This window comes from Magnolia sinica, chromosome 18, assembly GCF_029962835.1.
Source record: "Magnolia sinica isolate HGM2019 chromosome 18, MsV1, whole genome shotgun sequence".
NCBI classification, from domain to species: Eukaryota; Viridiplantae; Streptophyta; class Magnoliopsida; order Magnoliales; family Magnoliaceae; genus Magnolia; species Magnolia sinica.
In genome coordinates this window covers 41,796,551-41,812,812 of record NC_080590.1, presented here as the reverse complement: position 1 = coordinate 41,812,812, position 16,262 = coordinate 41,796,551, and the positions used below count along the sequence as shown (strand labels likewise).

Here is a 16,262-nt window from a genome sequence, read left to right as displayed (position 1 = left end):
CTTAGAGACTGTTCGACCAGTCGTAGGAATAGTGTCGACTCGAACCTGGACCAGTCGTGGAGCTACAACTCAAAGTACAACAACCATTTTTTGTTTCTCACGATCAGTCGTAGGGTATTCACGACCAGTCGTGGGAGGCACACGACCAGTCGTGGACTACCTTCAACCAGTCGTGGAACGGTCTGATCCAATCCTGCTTAAAATTTTAAAAATTTGTTTCATCTACGACCAGTCGTGGACTAGATAGGACTAGTCGTAGACACGATTTCTGCAACTATAAATAGACGATGAATTTCAGAGTTTGATAATCTAATTCAAGTAAAATCAAGACATTACTTTGAGATAAGTTTGTATTCATTTTTAAGCTATATTGTGCTTATTTAATATTCTCTTTTGTTAGCTTTATTAATTTGATTTTGTTTCTAAATTCCAATTTGAATTGAAAAGAGGAATTGTTGTATTCCTTTTTCTTGGAATCAAAATCAAATATACACTACCAAAAAATGGGGCAAAGGATACAGACTATGGTAGCTTTCAGCTACGGTTTAAAGCTGTATCATATTAATACGGGTTTCATTTGTAGCGAAAAGTCATTTAACCGTAGCTAAATCCGTGAAATGAAATCTCGCGCGGTATTTCATTAACGCGGGTCCTTTTGTATCTCCCTCTCTCTCTCTCTCTCTCTCTATTTTTCCGATTTTGCTCCCTCTCTCTCTGATTTTTCCGATTTTGCTCCTTTCTAGTTTCCTCTCTCATTCCCATTTCTTTCCCTCTTCTCTCCTTCTAAATTTCTGATCATCCCCTTTTCTTATTCTAGGGTTAGGATTTTTATTTCCCAGTTCCGATCTTTTCTCCCTCTCTCTTCTATGCAAGAGGGAAAGCATCGGTGTTGACGGTGATTCCATCGATGGGGGCGATTCGAGTGTCAGCAGCAAGTTTGTAGACAGTGAACAATTTCAGAGGTAAGCAACTACAGGTTCCCTGGAAATGGATGTTATCTTTTCTTTCATATCTTAGCTTCTCTAGTTAATACATCATGTTGTGGTTATTGTAATCGTATATCAATCATCCCTATTGTGGCTGTTACTTGGGTTTGGTCAACCCGAAAACTGATTGACCCAAATCGAGTTTAGGACGGGTGCCAAGGCCCTTGGCTCACATTCGGGTTAGAAAACGCAGACCCAACTTGAAATCAGGTTTGTTTCAGGAAAAGGTTGGATTTGGAATAATCATGTGTATTTGGGTCAAGTTGGTTCAGTACAGAGGATTTTGCATTGGCTTCAGTTTGGGCATCTCAGTTTGGGCTTCGGTTTGGGCATCTCAGTTGAAACTTAATTGTTCAATGAAACTTGTTTCAAACAAGCTCTCAACTTGAGAAACAACATCTCTTGTTCTGATATGATCACCCCTAAAACGTAGAGAGTTTTGTGACTACAGCTAGCTAACTACCTCTGTTTGGACATATATGTAATCTGATATTTGCTAATTAAAAAAAAGTCTTCAGGTGTTAGCCATAGTATCAATCTGATATCAATATGCTTAGCAGCATTATAGAAATTCAAACTATAAGCATTAGCATGTCACCTTTATTCTTTGATTGTCACAGAACATGGGTTGGTTCTTAACCTGCATAAGTTCAGTGGTAGGAGCCATGGATATTTAAACTTTGTCTTGGATTTTTATTTTTATTTTTTTGTTTTCCATTGAGTTCAATACAGGTCATTCTGTGTACATTTCTGGTGATTGGGACTTAATAATAACGCTTCAGAAAATAGCAGCCACATCTTTCATTTTCCTAGCACGGAGCTTCTAATGGCAACCTCTGCATCATTTTAGGTGGCAATTGGATATATTGCCTGATTGTAGTCAGTGGGGCTTCCTAAATGTACTTAATAGCAGCCACGTCTTTCATTTTAGCTTGTTGCAGTTGTTCACACAGTAATCATTCTCGAATGTCCATGGAGGGTACATATTGGAAGAGGATATTAACAATCTTCATCAGTAAGCTTCTCAACCATACTGCTTTGTATCTATGAATTGTAAAGAAGACAGTAATTTGTAGTTTTGTAAAGTATTCAATTATTTTTTTATATAGAAATTTGCGCACTAATCCTTTGAAGAAATGACTCAACCAAGACCCTTTTAGGATGAAACCATGCTAGAGGTCCTCCTCCAGTTTAACACACATAGGTCATCGTACGGTAGGAAGAAATCTCTGTATCAACCATCTAGTTCACCTGACTCTTCTTTGATGGACCATTGTATAAATTCACAATGATTTGACAACTTTATTTGTTAGATCAATGACTATTCCTTGTTATATGTGGACTGTAGGCCATTTTTTGTTTGAAGGACATTGTTCATATGATCAGCATCATCTTTTCAGTTTGATTTTCGAATAGTTGCCATTCACAATAAGCTTGCTAAGACGATTGCTTGGATGAATCAAATATGTCTGAGGATGATTTAGCAAACTGTCATCCATGAATAAGCCAAGCAAAGAATCTCAATGACTCCACTGGCAGAAAATGCTCTTATCTAGAATGGTGCCATACATGCATGTATTTCATTCACATAAGATTAGCTCACCTGATTTTCATCCAACCTGATTCTTGGACTCAGGCAGAAGTTGTGGGTGACGTTTCCTAAGCCCATGAGTGTTCGAAGCATTGCTCAACCAAATGTAGCCACATGCACCAATGCAGCATAAGGATGTGAGATCAAAGCTTTCTATGATCAAGTGGGTTACACTTTTTATTTTTAGAACTTCTGGCTTAAAAATTAAGTGTTTCACTCCTTTGATGGACCACTGTATACAAACAAATGGATGTCAGAAAGAGCTGTATTAGCCATCCATTTCCTTTATATATTGTGCCCAACTTCAGGAACAAAAGCCTGAATTTGCACATGGCTCATCTAAGGGCAAGCTGGTTTCTCACACACATTTTCCATATTGGTATGTGTGATTGCATGTGGATGGTCATGAATCCACACAAGTGTGGGCTTAACCTCTGTTTTATGTTTACTTCATTTGGTTTTTCACTTGTTTGGTCCCATATGATAGTTGGCACTACAGCATGTATAATGTTCGGTTGCAGTAGTGTAGTTTTTATTGCATATAGAGAACTCATTGAGAAGCCAATGCTTTTAGATTTGTTTGCATTCATTCCATGATCTTAAGTCCATATTCACATCATGAGCTTGAAACTTGTTTGTGTTACTTTTTTTTTTTTTTTTGAAAGTTAACTTGTTCGTGTTAGTAATGTTCCTATAATTTTAAAACTTCTCTATTTGTTATGAATTATGACCTAAATCTAATTGGGAGTTTCATGACATCCAATCTCCGGCCATCTTTTTCCGGGCAATTAATGTATTATTTTCATTACTGTCTTTTTTAGGGCATTGATCAGCATATTAGGAGCTTTGATCTGTAAGATTTTTTTTTTAGCATCTTCCATCTATGGCAGAGCCTAGCAAATCAATTGAAAGATGAAGAATTGACCGGTCTCTGATCAATTGAAAGATTTTTTCATTTTTTATTTTTTTTTGAAATGTCAGACTTATGCAAGTTTTACCCATTAGGATTGATTCACTTGGAGTTCTGATTCTGCATTTTTTTGGTATTTCATATTCTAATCTATTAATTTCCGGTTCTTTTGGTAATACAGTTATGTCTTTATTTGGTAGTTTGATGTGTATGACCTCTTAACTGCTGCAGTGAGTTGGCAATTGCTGTTATTCCTAATATTGCTTAGCATGCGTTTTAATGTCAAAATCTGCATCAAGGACTAATTTTATACATCAATACTTACGCCTCATTTGTATATTTCCAGCTTTTGTCACCTTCAAAGATAAATTTTGTGCCACTGAAGCAGGCAAGTTTTTACATTCAGATCGTGGATTGATCATAAACCTTTTTGAACCATTTATATATTACAAATGAATTTTGTTTTGCCTCGTTTATAGATTGAAAAATCCTTGGAGGAGCTTGCACCTGCTTGCTGTTTATAGATGCCGACTCAGGTATTTATCATGTTTGTATGTGAGATATAAGATTTTCTAAGTATGGTTGAAACATGACTTCTCTAAAAGAAATTCAGCTTACATTTGGTTATATTATATTTTATATGGACCTTAATTCTGAAACTTGAGGCTGTAGAATAACACTGTATAAGGAAGTGGTCGCAATGATGATGATTTCAGCATTAAATGCATTTGGGCACATTGAATGAGTGACAAGTCGTATTCCTTTTCTTTTTAATGGTGCGTTGGCAGCGGTAGTAATGAAAGATGGCTCATCTCGAGTGCATCCTGTTTTTAGTTGTGTTTGGACTGAGCGTTGAGGCCCATGTGTTGGAAATGTGCTTGTATTTTTAGATCTTGTTTAATTAATATTACTTCAAATCTGTAAATATACACGAGACATGATTCTATGATATGCTACATGCATTTGTCAAATCATCGTAGTTGTCCAATCAGTGTGATTTGGGCGCTATGGTGTATCCATTATTGGGTCCACAGAATAGTCTGGGTCACCATGTGCAATTTGTACTGCACTTTATATTGTTGCCTTGCAGGTTGTATAATAGGTAATTTGCTATATGGATGCATACTTCTAGAACGGTAACTTTTTTGTGGTGAAGTAATTGATTATGCTTCGATTAGATGCTGAAGAAAATCAAAGGATTACTTCAGCTACGAACAGGTACTACTCCGATTAGATGCTTTTGTTCCTATAACCAGGGTCTTAAAAAGCACCATAACAGTTGTTATAATGGGAACTGTAATCCTACATTGTTTTATGTAATGCTAGTAATTAATTAATTAATTTTTTTCTACAGGTTTTTGTCGTCCTATCAGAAAGTGTCTTAAGCTTGATCATGTCCAAGCCCCATGGATTTCATTTTTTTTTTCTACAGTTTATCTTGGTAGGCTTGAATTCATGAGAGTTTTCTTCAATTATTCTAACCAGAATCCTGTTTTCTCCTAACACTCCAATTTGTTTTTATTTTAGGTAGTTATGATATGGAAGGCAATTGCAAGAGCTTATGACTTAGCTGCTCTCAAGTATTGGGGACTAGCAACTCATTTCAACTTCCTAGTATGTTTGGGTGCATGCCGATTGGACCTGAAAATTTGAGATTTTCATTCATTTGTTTCATGGCTTTTGGCATTGGAATTGGGATGGTGCAATTGGATAACTATTACAAGGAACTTGAGGAATGGAGAACATAAGTCATTCATTTTTATTTGTTTATTTATTATTATTATTATTATTATTTTTTTGGGTTATTTCTAACCTTCCAACGGAATTGTGTAACCATATGTGAGAGACATGATGGCCCTTGTAAGAGCTTGTAAGACAATACTATCTCGTTATGCATGTAACTGTATGTGAAAACATTTCACATTTGTTTAATCTGTATAATCTACAGGCCTGTTTGGATTTGTGGAAAGCATAAAAATTAAAGAGAGATTATTTCCTGAGAACCTTATTACGAGAAAGCATGCGAATGGAAATACTATTTCCCATGTTTGTTTGTCAATAACAATTTCTCAGGAGTTGACAAAATAATATTTTCTCGAGTGTGAAATTTAATATGAGGTTTCACAAGTTCATTGTACAGCCTGAAATTTGGCCTGATCCAAAAGTCACCTAAGCCATACCACGTGGAATATTTAAAATCACATCTAAAACCTTTTAATTTCATGTTGTGAGGCCTGCCTGAGATTCGAATGAGGCTGACTTTAGGAGCGTCTGTTCATTGCAATGAGGGTCACTGGATTAACGGGTTTGATGTCATCTAGACAACATATGGACCCCACACAAACCTATAAAAGGCATTTTCTCCCATTGTAGCCTGTGGTGTGGTCCACCTGGGTTGTAGTTGGGGCTGATTTTTGTCCTCAGTGATTAACACTAAGGGACCTTGTGTATGTAGAGTACAAACTATTTATCTGTTATTTTATAATTTATCCTTTTTACTAGGACATTTGCAGCCAACATGGTTAGAGAATTAGCTTGGTTTTCTGGCAGGGCATGCCATGGTGGGTCCCGCCTGATAAATGACTTGAATATTGTACAGTTGTGCAATGTTGGCACGAATCTCCTCTTTCAGTTTGATACTTGTGAATCTAAATGCCTAAACATTTCTTATAAGAGGCCAAATCGTATACCAGTTTTGTACGTACAAAAAACTATACAAATTCTAATTGAACTGTTCATCTTCAATTTTAGCTTAATTGGGATGCTCGTTTTCAAAATTTAACCTAATCAAACCGTTTAACAAAAGATAATATCCCCAACATTAGCGATAATATCCCAGATGCCAGGGAAATATTTGTAAATATGGAAAAATTAACAGAAAATTTTTAACACAAATCTCTATCTTTTGAATTTATTTTAGAATGGTGCTCCTTAGGTGTTTTGGATCACTTTTGTTTTCTATAGAATAAAAGTTTGGATTTGGAAATAAATCTCGACTCCAAACAAAGATGGACCAAAACTCAATAGTGATGAAAATTTTTATATAAACTTTGTTTCTTTTTTCAAATGTTAGCCTGGATTGTAATGAAAATCCATGTCTATGAAGGATGTTCATCCATTGACATAACCAAAAGATTAATATTTAAGTGAAATGGGAGAAAATATATATAGGGAAAAGGTACTATGCGCTCGACCTCGCGATAAGCCCCCATGAGGTCGAGTTGTGTGGGCCCCACCGTGATGCGTGTCGACCATCAACACCGTGCATTTGATGGGTCCCCTCTAAATTATGGGATATCCCAAAAATCAGCCGTATACAGAACTCAGGTGAGCCATACCATCTAAAATCATGTGAAGACATGCCAAAAACATATAAAAGCACTTGCTGGGGCCCACCTGAGTTTTGAATGCTGCTGAAACTTGGTCTGAACCCTCATCCAAGTGGGACACACATAATGGATGGGCTGGATTTGCAAACCACATCTCGGTGGGCCCAAAAAATGATTATGAATGTTTTAATGGTGCACGGCCCCTCCCCACTTCTGTATATGGTGTGGCCCACACAAGTCATGGATTGACTTGATTTTTGAGATCTAGGCCCACGATGGAATGGTGCATCTGACTGATGGGGTAGATGTTTGAAACGCATCACGTGCGGCCCACACAGCTCGACGTCATGGGACAGTCCCATCAGCTCGAGCGCATAGTACCTTTTTCCATATATATATATATATAATCATAATTTATCATTTTTATATTTAAAATGCGTTCTTCATTGTTAACTAATGTAGAAATTTAATATATTAATAAGTGTTGGCCAATTTACTAATTGGCTATAATTATTTTTGTACTTATCTTTTTGACAATACATTGTTAAGGCCCTATAAAAAAGAAACATATTATGTGTACTTGTTTCTTAAAATATTGTGTGTAAACATGTGTTTTCCAACAACTGGTAAATTTTCACTAAAAAAATCATTTTTTTTCCCAACAATTCTTTAATATTTTCCTCACCCAGCAATACTGATACATGTTCCACATCCCTTGTTATTGATATATGTAATGATACCGATACTCTGAATACTAAGTTACTGTAAGGGTCAAGGTCGGTCCCATAATATAGGGCTGCAGGTTTTGCCTGAGTCTCACTTTGAAGACTAATTATACTACAGTATAGAAGCTATAACCTTTGAATCTTGGATTTGACTATGATCCATTAAATACTCATCTCCATGCACAATCGCCATTGAACAAATGTTTCTTATGATGGCCTGGGTTTCATTTAAGATGCACTCGGGGTGGAAACCAGCCACAGTGCCATACATGTTTCTACCAAACAAATATTGCAAGTACTTTTGGCAGGACTTCTGCCAAAACTGGCCCCACCATCACTTGGACAATTATCAATTCATCCAAATCATGGTTCTCAAGCTTGGCGAATCGACCCAAAACTTGGCTGAGTGAAATTGACTCGGCAGGAAAACTCTCTTCAGAGTGACTCCGTCCCAATTCGACAGACTCCTTGATCTAGCTTGCTCACCTGGTTTGCTCAACACAACTTGTTGTGACTCCAGCCAAGTCGCCTGCCACCATCAAAGAACGAAGCATTTCGGTCAATTCTGACCATTCAAATGGATGGGGTGTACTGTAAGAGGGGTCTGCCTCGGTAGGGTAGGCTGTCAATGGGCTTCTTTTATGCCCAGCCCAACATTTAAGACACTAGGAATGGCTCTCGCATAGCAGGCCCAAGCCCAAGCCCAAGTTAATTGAGCCCAGAGCCAACAAAGTCCAGCCCGAAAACTGATGAAATCCCTGCTGCTTTAATTTTCTTAATCCATCTACTAATTAAGTGGACCACACATGCACAAGGATATAATTGGGCCAACGAAACAATTTGAATTTGAATTGGATATATTTATTTTTATCTGTACCAAAATGCTGGTCATCATTTAAAAATTGGCACATTTCCTTAAGTTGTTTTCATTAAGAAATACTCAACACAGCATTTTCAATCTTAAAATTCTAACCCTAAGAAGATCATCTCATTGCTATTAAGAACCAAAGGAATAAGATGGCTCTCTCTCTCTCTCTCTCTCTCTCTCTCTCTCTCTCTCTCTCTCTCTCTCTCTCTCTCTATATATATATATATATATATGTGTGTGTGTGTGTGTGTGTGTGTGTGTGTGTGTGTGTGGGAAATGGTACTATGAGGTTGACGTCATGGGAACTTCCCATGAGGTCAAGCTGTGTGGACCCCACCGTAATGTGTGTAAAACATCAACACCGTGCATTTGATGGGTCCCCTTTAGGTCACGGGATATCCCAAAAATCAGTCGTATATAAAACTCAGGTGGGCCATACATATAAAACCATGTGAAAATATGTCTAAAACATATAAAAATACTTGGTGGGCCCACTTGAGTTTTGGTTGCACTTGAAACTAAGTCCCACGTCCCCTCATCCAAGTGGGACACACATAATGGATGGGCTGGATTTGTGAACCACATATCAGTGGGCCCATATAAATGATTAAGAATTATATATATATGGGTTAGGTCAGAGTAAGCTTGTATAGAGATAAAATGACTTAAGCCCAAGCCCAGAGCAAAATTTGATCAGATCATTCATGTGAGGCCCAAGCCTAGCTCGCATGTCACGCCTCGAAATTCGGATACAGAGTGTGTACCCTCAGACCCGAGTTATGACACATGACTTGTACACCATGTGTACTAAAACCATTCATTCATACCGTTTTCCAGAGGCTTAATTAAAATGTATACTAGCTTTTCAAACTCAAAACTTAAACAAAACATCTCACACTCATTTAATTCAATCATACACACATATATCCACCATCATGGTTATTTATGGGCATTCAATTCACATATTAATAACATTCACAAAAGTTAATCATAGTACTACCGCTTACCCATTTGAGGCTTTATTAAACCATTCACTAAAAGAGTTAACAATTCATAACTTTTAGTCACTCAACTTAAAATTTATTCAAAAATATAATTAAAGGAATAACATAAGTTCAACTAGATATGATAATGATTTAACATGTTCAACTCGTCTTCGTCAAGATAGGGCCATAGCCCTTGTGAATCATCCACTGGTTCACCTTCATATCTTGAAACTTGATCAATGGTTTCATCGTCCACTAAATTTGTATGGTTTTGCAATCGATAAAACGTCAGCTGGCCAACCCAGTGAATGAATCCATTATGATTTATTCACATCATAATTAAAATAGAGTGTATAAATGACATTAGATGTCCATTTGCTTGAGTTCGATCCCATTAACCCGCATCTCTCCCTTATTGAGTAGGCTTTCACCATCTTAGTAGGCTTTCACATAATGTGAGTATCCAAAGATGGTCCCCTAGGTCACCTGGTACTTAAGTACCTATAGGTCACTCAGGGATTGCTCCCAAGTATTCAACACAGTTATGCAATGCATGGCATGGATGTAGGATGAGAATGACTGGTGCATGACATTAACAATTGATAAATATATACACATAATAACATATGACATTCCAATTTTCAACAAATTCAATAAGCATTCAATACTAAAGATCACAATCATCAAAACAATTGGATGTCTATTTTAATAACAATGGATAGAAAACATGTCGGGATTACTCACATAATGGTTTGACGAGGATGAATTGTTTTCCGAATAATTAAAATATGATAGTTTAGAATTTTCTAAAACATAAATGTACATACAATCATTATTCTAATTTATATGAATTCATATGATAGAGTCTACCTTTAATTGATCGAGGACATGACAGGGTCCACAATATTCTCATATCTAGATCTCTTCAGATCCAACCCTCGATATAAGGTATGTAATCACAACCATTTCATGCAGCTCACTTAATTAATTAAAGTGGTCTCTAGCATTTTTAATTATATTTCAAATAACATAATAATTATAGTTAATAATAAATCAAATAACTCAATTCATCAAAGTTCTTAAATTCGGAGTATAAGTAGAATGTTTTTACCCTCCGTCGGTAGAACCGAGTTGAATCGACAAAGTGTATAATCTGTCAAAAACGGTTAAGATTTCTCTGTCGGTTTTGATCGATGATCCTACGTGTCAAATTGACAAACTCTGTAATTCTACTCTGTGTTTTAGAAATGAATAAAAGTTTTGAGATTTTTCTTATTCAAGATCTAAAATACACTTTAAATTCATCAGTCAGATCCTAACCGATTAATGACCCTATTAAGGAATGGTTTAAATAGGGCCAAATAATCAATTTGATCTGAAACCTTAATAACCCACACGACATTTTTTATACTTCTCTACAAATACCATTTAATCGACACGGTCCACCGATGGTCAGATTGACTTAATATTTGTGGTTCTAACATAATTCAACCTCATTAATCAGATGGACGGTATGGATCGGATTTGATACATCCGATGATCCACTGATCATATGGAACAGATCTAAGCCATCCATCAATATCACAAAATTTCATATTGATAATAAGTCAATAGATCGCTTAAATCCAAACCATTTATATTTCTCAAATAAAAAATAATTCAAAGTATCATAAGTACAATCCTAACCTTTCATCCTTGTGACCCATCAAACAGTCAGATCTACCCATATTTTCTGGACCACAATTTATATTTGTTCTAGAATGAGTATACATAATAGGAATATGATCTGAATTGTCCGATCACCATTTTAGATCTAAGGTGTAAATAATTCTCATGGTTAAATATGATAAAATGACTCATCCACTGATCAGATCGATCTGAAATTCAAGGTACTATTATCTTTTGGTGCTTAGGATCAAATGACTCATTCAGATTTATCTTAATACAATCAGATGTCATCCATTAAATTTATTCCTAAAATATTACTAACCATATCTAAAATCATAAATTATAACTTTGTTAAATTTTTTTATACACACCTATACAATGATCGTGTAGATGATCCACACAATCTATCCTAAAGATTAGGAAGAAATTAACAACATAATAAAAAATTAAAAAGATCTAAGAGTTGAAACTTACCTTATCAAGCTGCTATTAGATAAAAAGTTTATTATTACTATTCCAAAAATCGATTCTACAACCTCACCTGAAATAAAGGGTCAGGGTGACAAGAGTCGTCAATCCCTCCTCTACACTTACGCCTTAGTGGAATTTCACCACCCATGGGCACTCGAACCCTCAACCGGGTGTTGAAACTCCCGAGAGTCTACCACCAGGGTAAGGGTAAAGACCCTATTATTTTGGTTTTAAGTCTAAAAAATTTTGAGGATTGCTACATCTCATGTCATGTTGTTAGGCTAAGCTTTGGTCCAGCTCATTGTCTCATGTGGGCTACCCAACCCATTGCCACGCACAGGGTACGGTGGCTGGTTGCCATACCCCACTCAACCATTTTATTCTTAATATCACCGTTGAGAAGCTATAATCTTATAATCATGTTTCATTTATGATCCTCATCTTTAAATCTGGTCTGAACAGTTAATAATCATGGCCGAAACCGACAGCAAGCCGAGCCCATTGACAGCCCTGGTTGCAACAAGTGTTCCTTATCTGACCCTCCAGTACCTACTTTGGTGTTGGAAAAGCTAGGTAGCCCTACCGTTACCGTTATGTATATGTTTTATCCACACCATCATTTCAATTTTCCGTTTTATTTCGAAGGCATGAACCAAAATTGAGAAATATCCAAGTCTAAGGTGGACCACACCATAATAAACATAGGTGATTAAAATACCACCATTAAAAACTTTTTGGGGGCACCTGCTTCCTATTGTGTGATCCAGATTTGGATCTCCACATTTTTGGGCACATGTGCAAAGATGATAGGAAAACATGGATGGACAGTGGGAATAAAACACATACATATGGTAAGTCCAACAGAGTATATCCAACCCGCATGAGCCCGGAGGTCGGTACTGGCATGGTCAATACCAAAGCCCAGCCCGTCTGCCAATGCTGGCATGCTTTTTCACATCATGGATGATACGACTGCGGTCTCACTCGGCCGCCGCCCATCCTAAGTCTTCGCAATACCATTATTTTTCAATCTAATTTTGGCTCAGCGTGACAAGACACGCCACTGTCGTGAACGACTAAAGGAAAACTCATGTGGCACGTGGCAACAGATCGTGTGATGAGATCACCGAGTTCGGTGGGTTTTACCTTGATGTATGTGTTTTATCTATACAGCTCATCTATTTTCCATGTCATTTTAACTACCAGAAAAGAAATAAGATAAATCCAAAACTCATCTGGACCACACCATATAAACAAGTGTGAATTTAACGCTTACAATTAAAAGCTCTATGAGGATAGGATAGGATATGAGAGTTTTGGATTAAGCTTGGATTTGGAATACCTTGATTTGAAATCTTTCCATTGTGTTTGGCACCCTAAATTGGGAGTCAACTTTAATACGAAAGTAACCATGCATGGCTTAACCCTGAGGGCCTGAATTTAATTACTAAATCAATTTTAATATTTCTAATTGGTGAAACATATATAATATTTAACACAATAGTTGTAATAAGCTTGTTGAAACATATACTTTCCCTGAAAATGATGATATTACAAGTCTAAATGAGCCACAAGCACAAAATCATGTCCAAGTGACTAGCCAATGATTTTTAACCATTCATTTACATGGACAATGTTTAGGTGGTGCTGATCATCATATTAAAGTAATTATAGTGATGTAATTAATAATTTATTGTTTTGGGACATTACTAGTGGGCCATGTGCCCAATTGAAGTATAGTCCCGTGACATATATCTTACACATGCAACTCCTGAGAGGATTTTAGATGTAATCAGACCTATCCCTCTCTATTTGAAACCCTACTTACATTATGGTGCCAAATAATCAAGAGATTTAAAATCCCCTCAATCCCCCAAAAATCATGGTGCCGAACGACCCTAAACATCTTTATGTCGGGGGCATATGAAGGTTTTAGCATTGTTGTCCCTACTTTCGGTAGTGCGTTCTACCTAAGATTTGGATTGTCTCATATTTTATTTCATGCCTTGAAATAATCTTACAAAATAAATGGACGGTGTTGATATAACACATGCATCATGGTCGGGCCTCCGAACTAGGTGATGTTAACACACCACTGTGGCACACGAGCAGCCGACTGCGTGGTGTGTTGTGCTGTGCTGACGTTACCAAGTCACGTGGCTCCCCATGATATGTACTGACGCCACTAAGTTCCGTGGGCCCACCATAACATATGCATTGACGTCACCTGATAGTATGTTGACGTCACCTAATTATGTAATGTGGGTCCGACGGTGATGCATATGTTATATAGTCACTTTTCCTTCATTTTGAGAGCGGATTGGCTGGTGTACCACATACCACCGATTTGGCTGGTGTGGGTACGTGTCATGCAAAGATAAGCGCTTACCGTCCTTGATATCTGAATTGTACGAACGGTACAAAGAGATAAAAGTAACATGGCCTGATGTATTTATTATATCCACCGTTCAACCATTTTACAAATCATTTTAGAGCATGATCTCAAAAATGAGTCATATTCAAAGCACATGTGGATCACACCAGCAATAGAAGTGGGAACAATGATTCTCACCATTTAAACATTTGTAGGGCCCACTATAATGTTTACTTTTCTTATCATCTGTTCGTTAGGTCACACAAATGTTGATGAAGAGGAAAAATAAAATATCATATTGATCTAAAACTACCACAACCCCCAAAAGGGTTTCAATGGTAGACGATCAATCCCCTGGTGTAAATTTTTTTTATGATGTGGTCCACTTGACATGTGGATCTCTTACTTTTAGTCTCAAGCCTTACAATGAGATCTCCAAATTGACGGACAGTTTGAATATAACACATACCTCGTGATGGGATTGGCAAAACTTAGTGATGTGAATTCACCAACCAGATCAATAGTGTGTGGTACACCTACTAATCCATGTCTGCACTCGACACAACACGTACCCCCACTAGCAAGATTGGTGGTGTGTGGTACACCAGCTAATCTGCTTCCCACAAAATGAAGGGAAGCGGATTAGCATGTGTACTACGCACTACCATGTTTGTGAGATATATACTTTGTTCATTCGTTTAGAGAGTTCATTTTAGGACAAGCATCCAAAAATGAGGTGGATCCAAAACTAAAGTGGGCCACTCGAGAAGGAAAATTGGGAAAAGAAATACCTACCGTTGAAACCATCTTGGGCTCCACCTTGATGTTTATCTGCCATCCAAACCGTTTATAAGGTCATTACCACAGAGATGAAGTGAAAATACAAAAAAATTAGCCTGAATGAAAGCTTTTATGGTCATAAGAATATTTCAACAGTTCTCACTGAATCCCCACTGTTTCCTCTCGTGTGGCCCACTTGAGTCTTTAATCCACCTCAATTTTTGTCGCTTATCCTAAAATGAGCTCACAAAATGGATGAATGGAGTATATTTCCCACAAACATGGTGGTGGGCCCCACCCAGCATCCTTGCACAGGAACTCCCTGCGAAAGGCTTTTGCGGGAAATCCGCGTCTGTCGAGTGCTAACGCTCCTTGAGTTCTGAGTTATACAAACAGTTCAGTAAATATCAAAGTTATGTGGGCCTTAAAATGATGTATTTATCATATCTACACCGTTCATTCATTTGTAGATATCATTTTATATCTTTCTCCCAAGAATAAATAATTTCTGGGTCTCAAGTGGACCACACTACAAATAGCAGTGCGACAATGATTCTCATAGTTGAAACATTTGTAGAGCCCACTTTCATGTTTACTTCCATCCAATCTGTTCATAAGGTCACACAGAGGCGGATGAATAGAAAAACCAAATATCGTATTGATCCAAAATTTATGTGACCCCAGGAGGGTTTCAATGGTAGCCGTTTAATCCCCCTGCTTTTTAGAGTATAGTCCACTTGATTTTTGGATCTGTTTTGTTTTTCAGCTCAAGCCTTACAACTAGCTCACCAAGTGGACGGATGGTTTGGATATAACTCATACCTCATGATGGGACCCACATAACTTGGTGATGTCAACACGATTGGTGGTGTGTTACACCGGCCAATCCGCTTCCCATTTCGTGAGGTCATTTGACCGCATGGCCCCTAGAGCTGGGCATCGGACCGAGTCGGATCGGATTGGGTCCAACCTAATTCGATCCGAAATGTAAGCAGGCTAATCCGAACTCAATCCGATCTGGGACCGAGTTTAGGAGATCTGACTCGATCCGATTCGTTTCGCGGTTGGCCTGACCCGAACTGAGTCCGACTCAGTCAGGGAAACCGAGTCGGATCGGGTTGGGCATGAATCGGATAAAAAATTTTAATGGTGAAAATCATTATCCTCGCTGCTATTTTCGGTGTGGTCCATTTGAGCCTTAGATATGAGTCAACTTTTTTTCAAATGCTCTAAAATGATCACCAAGATTGGATAAACGGTATGGATATAATAAATACATCATTGTGGGGCCCATGTAATTTTCATCTCATTTGAGCTGTTCGTACAATTCGGAGCTCGAGGCGCACACTCTGCTTACCTTTGCATGACACGTGGTGCAGACGTGCTGTGTATGAAAGCACAGGGACGGTGGCTTGCTTAGCAAGAAAGCACACTGTGTGCACAGTGCATTGCACTGTATTCCCATTAGCAAGTTCTGTGGACTTGATCATGGGGTATGTGTTATATCCAAACCGTTCATGCATTTGGCGAGCTCGTCTTAAGGCTTGAGACGAAAAATAAGACAGATCTAACTA

General features: G+C 37.6%; 1 long non-coding RNA gene across 5 annotated transcripts; it reads left to right on the top strand.

Annotated features, from left to right (window-relative positions):
• Window positions 1–708: 708 nt before the first annotated feature.
• Window positions 709–5,474, top strand: LOC131233225 (uncharacterized). Of its 5 annotated transcripts, XR_009165137.1 has the most exons (7): window positions 709–962; window positions 1,965–2,001; window positions 2,623–2,740; window positions 3,399–3,504; window positions 3,834–4,023; window positions 4,842–4,928; window positions 5,015–5,473. It is a non-coding gene; the product is annotated as an uncharacterized LOC131233225 (long non-coding RNA). The 5 variants fall into 5 exon arrangements; XR_009165136.1 differs by lacking the exon at window positions 709–962 and adding an exon at window positions 977–1,836 and having other exon boundaries at window positions 3,399–4,023; window positions 5,015–5,474; XR_009165134.1 differs by lacking the exon at window positions 2,623–2,740 and having other exon boundaries at window positions 3,399–4,023.
• The last annotated feature ends 10,788 nt before the right edge of the window (window positions 5,475–16,262 follow it).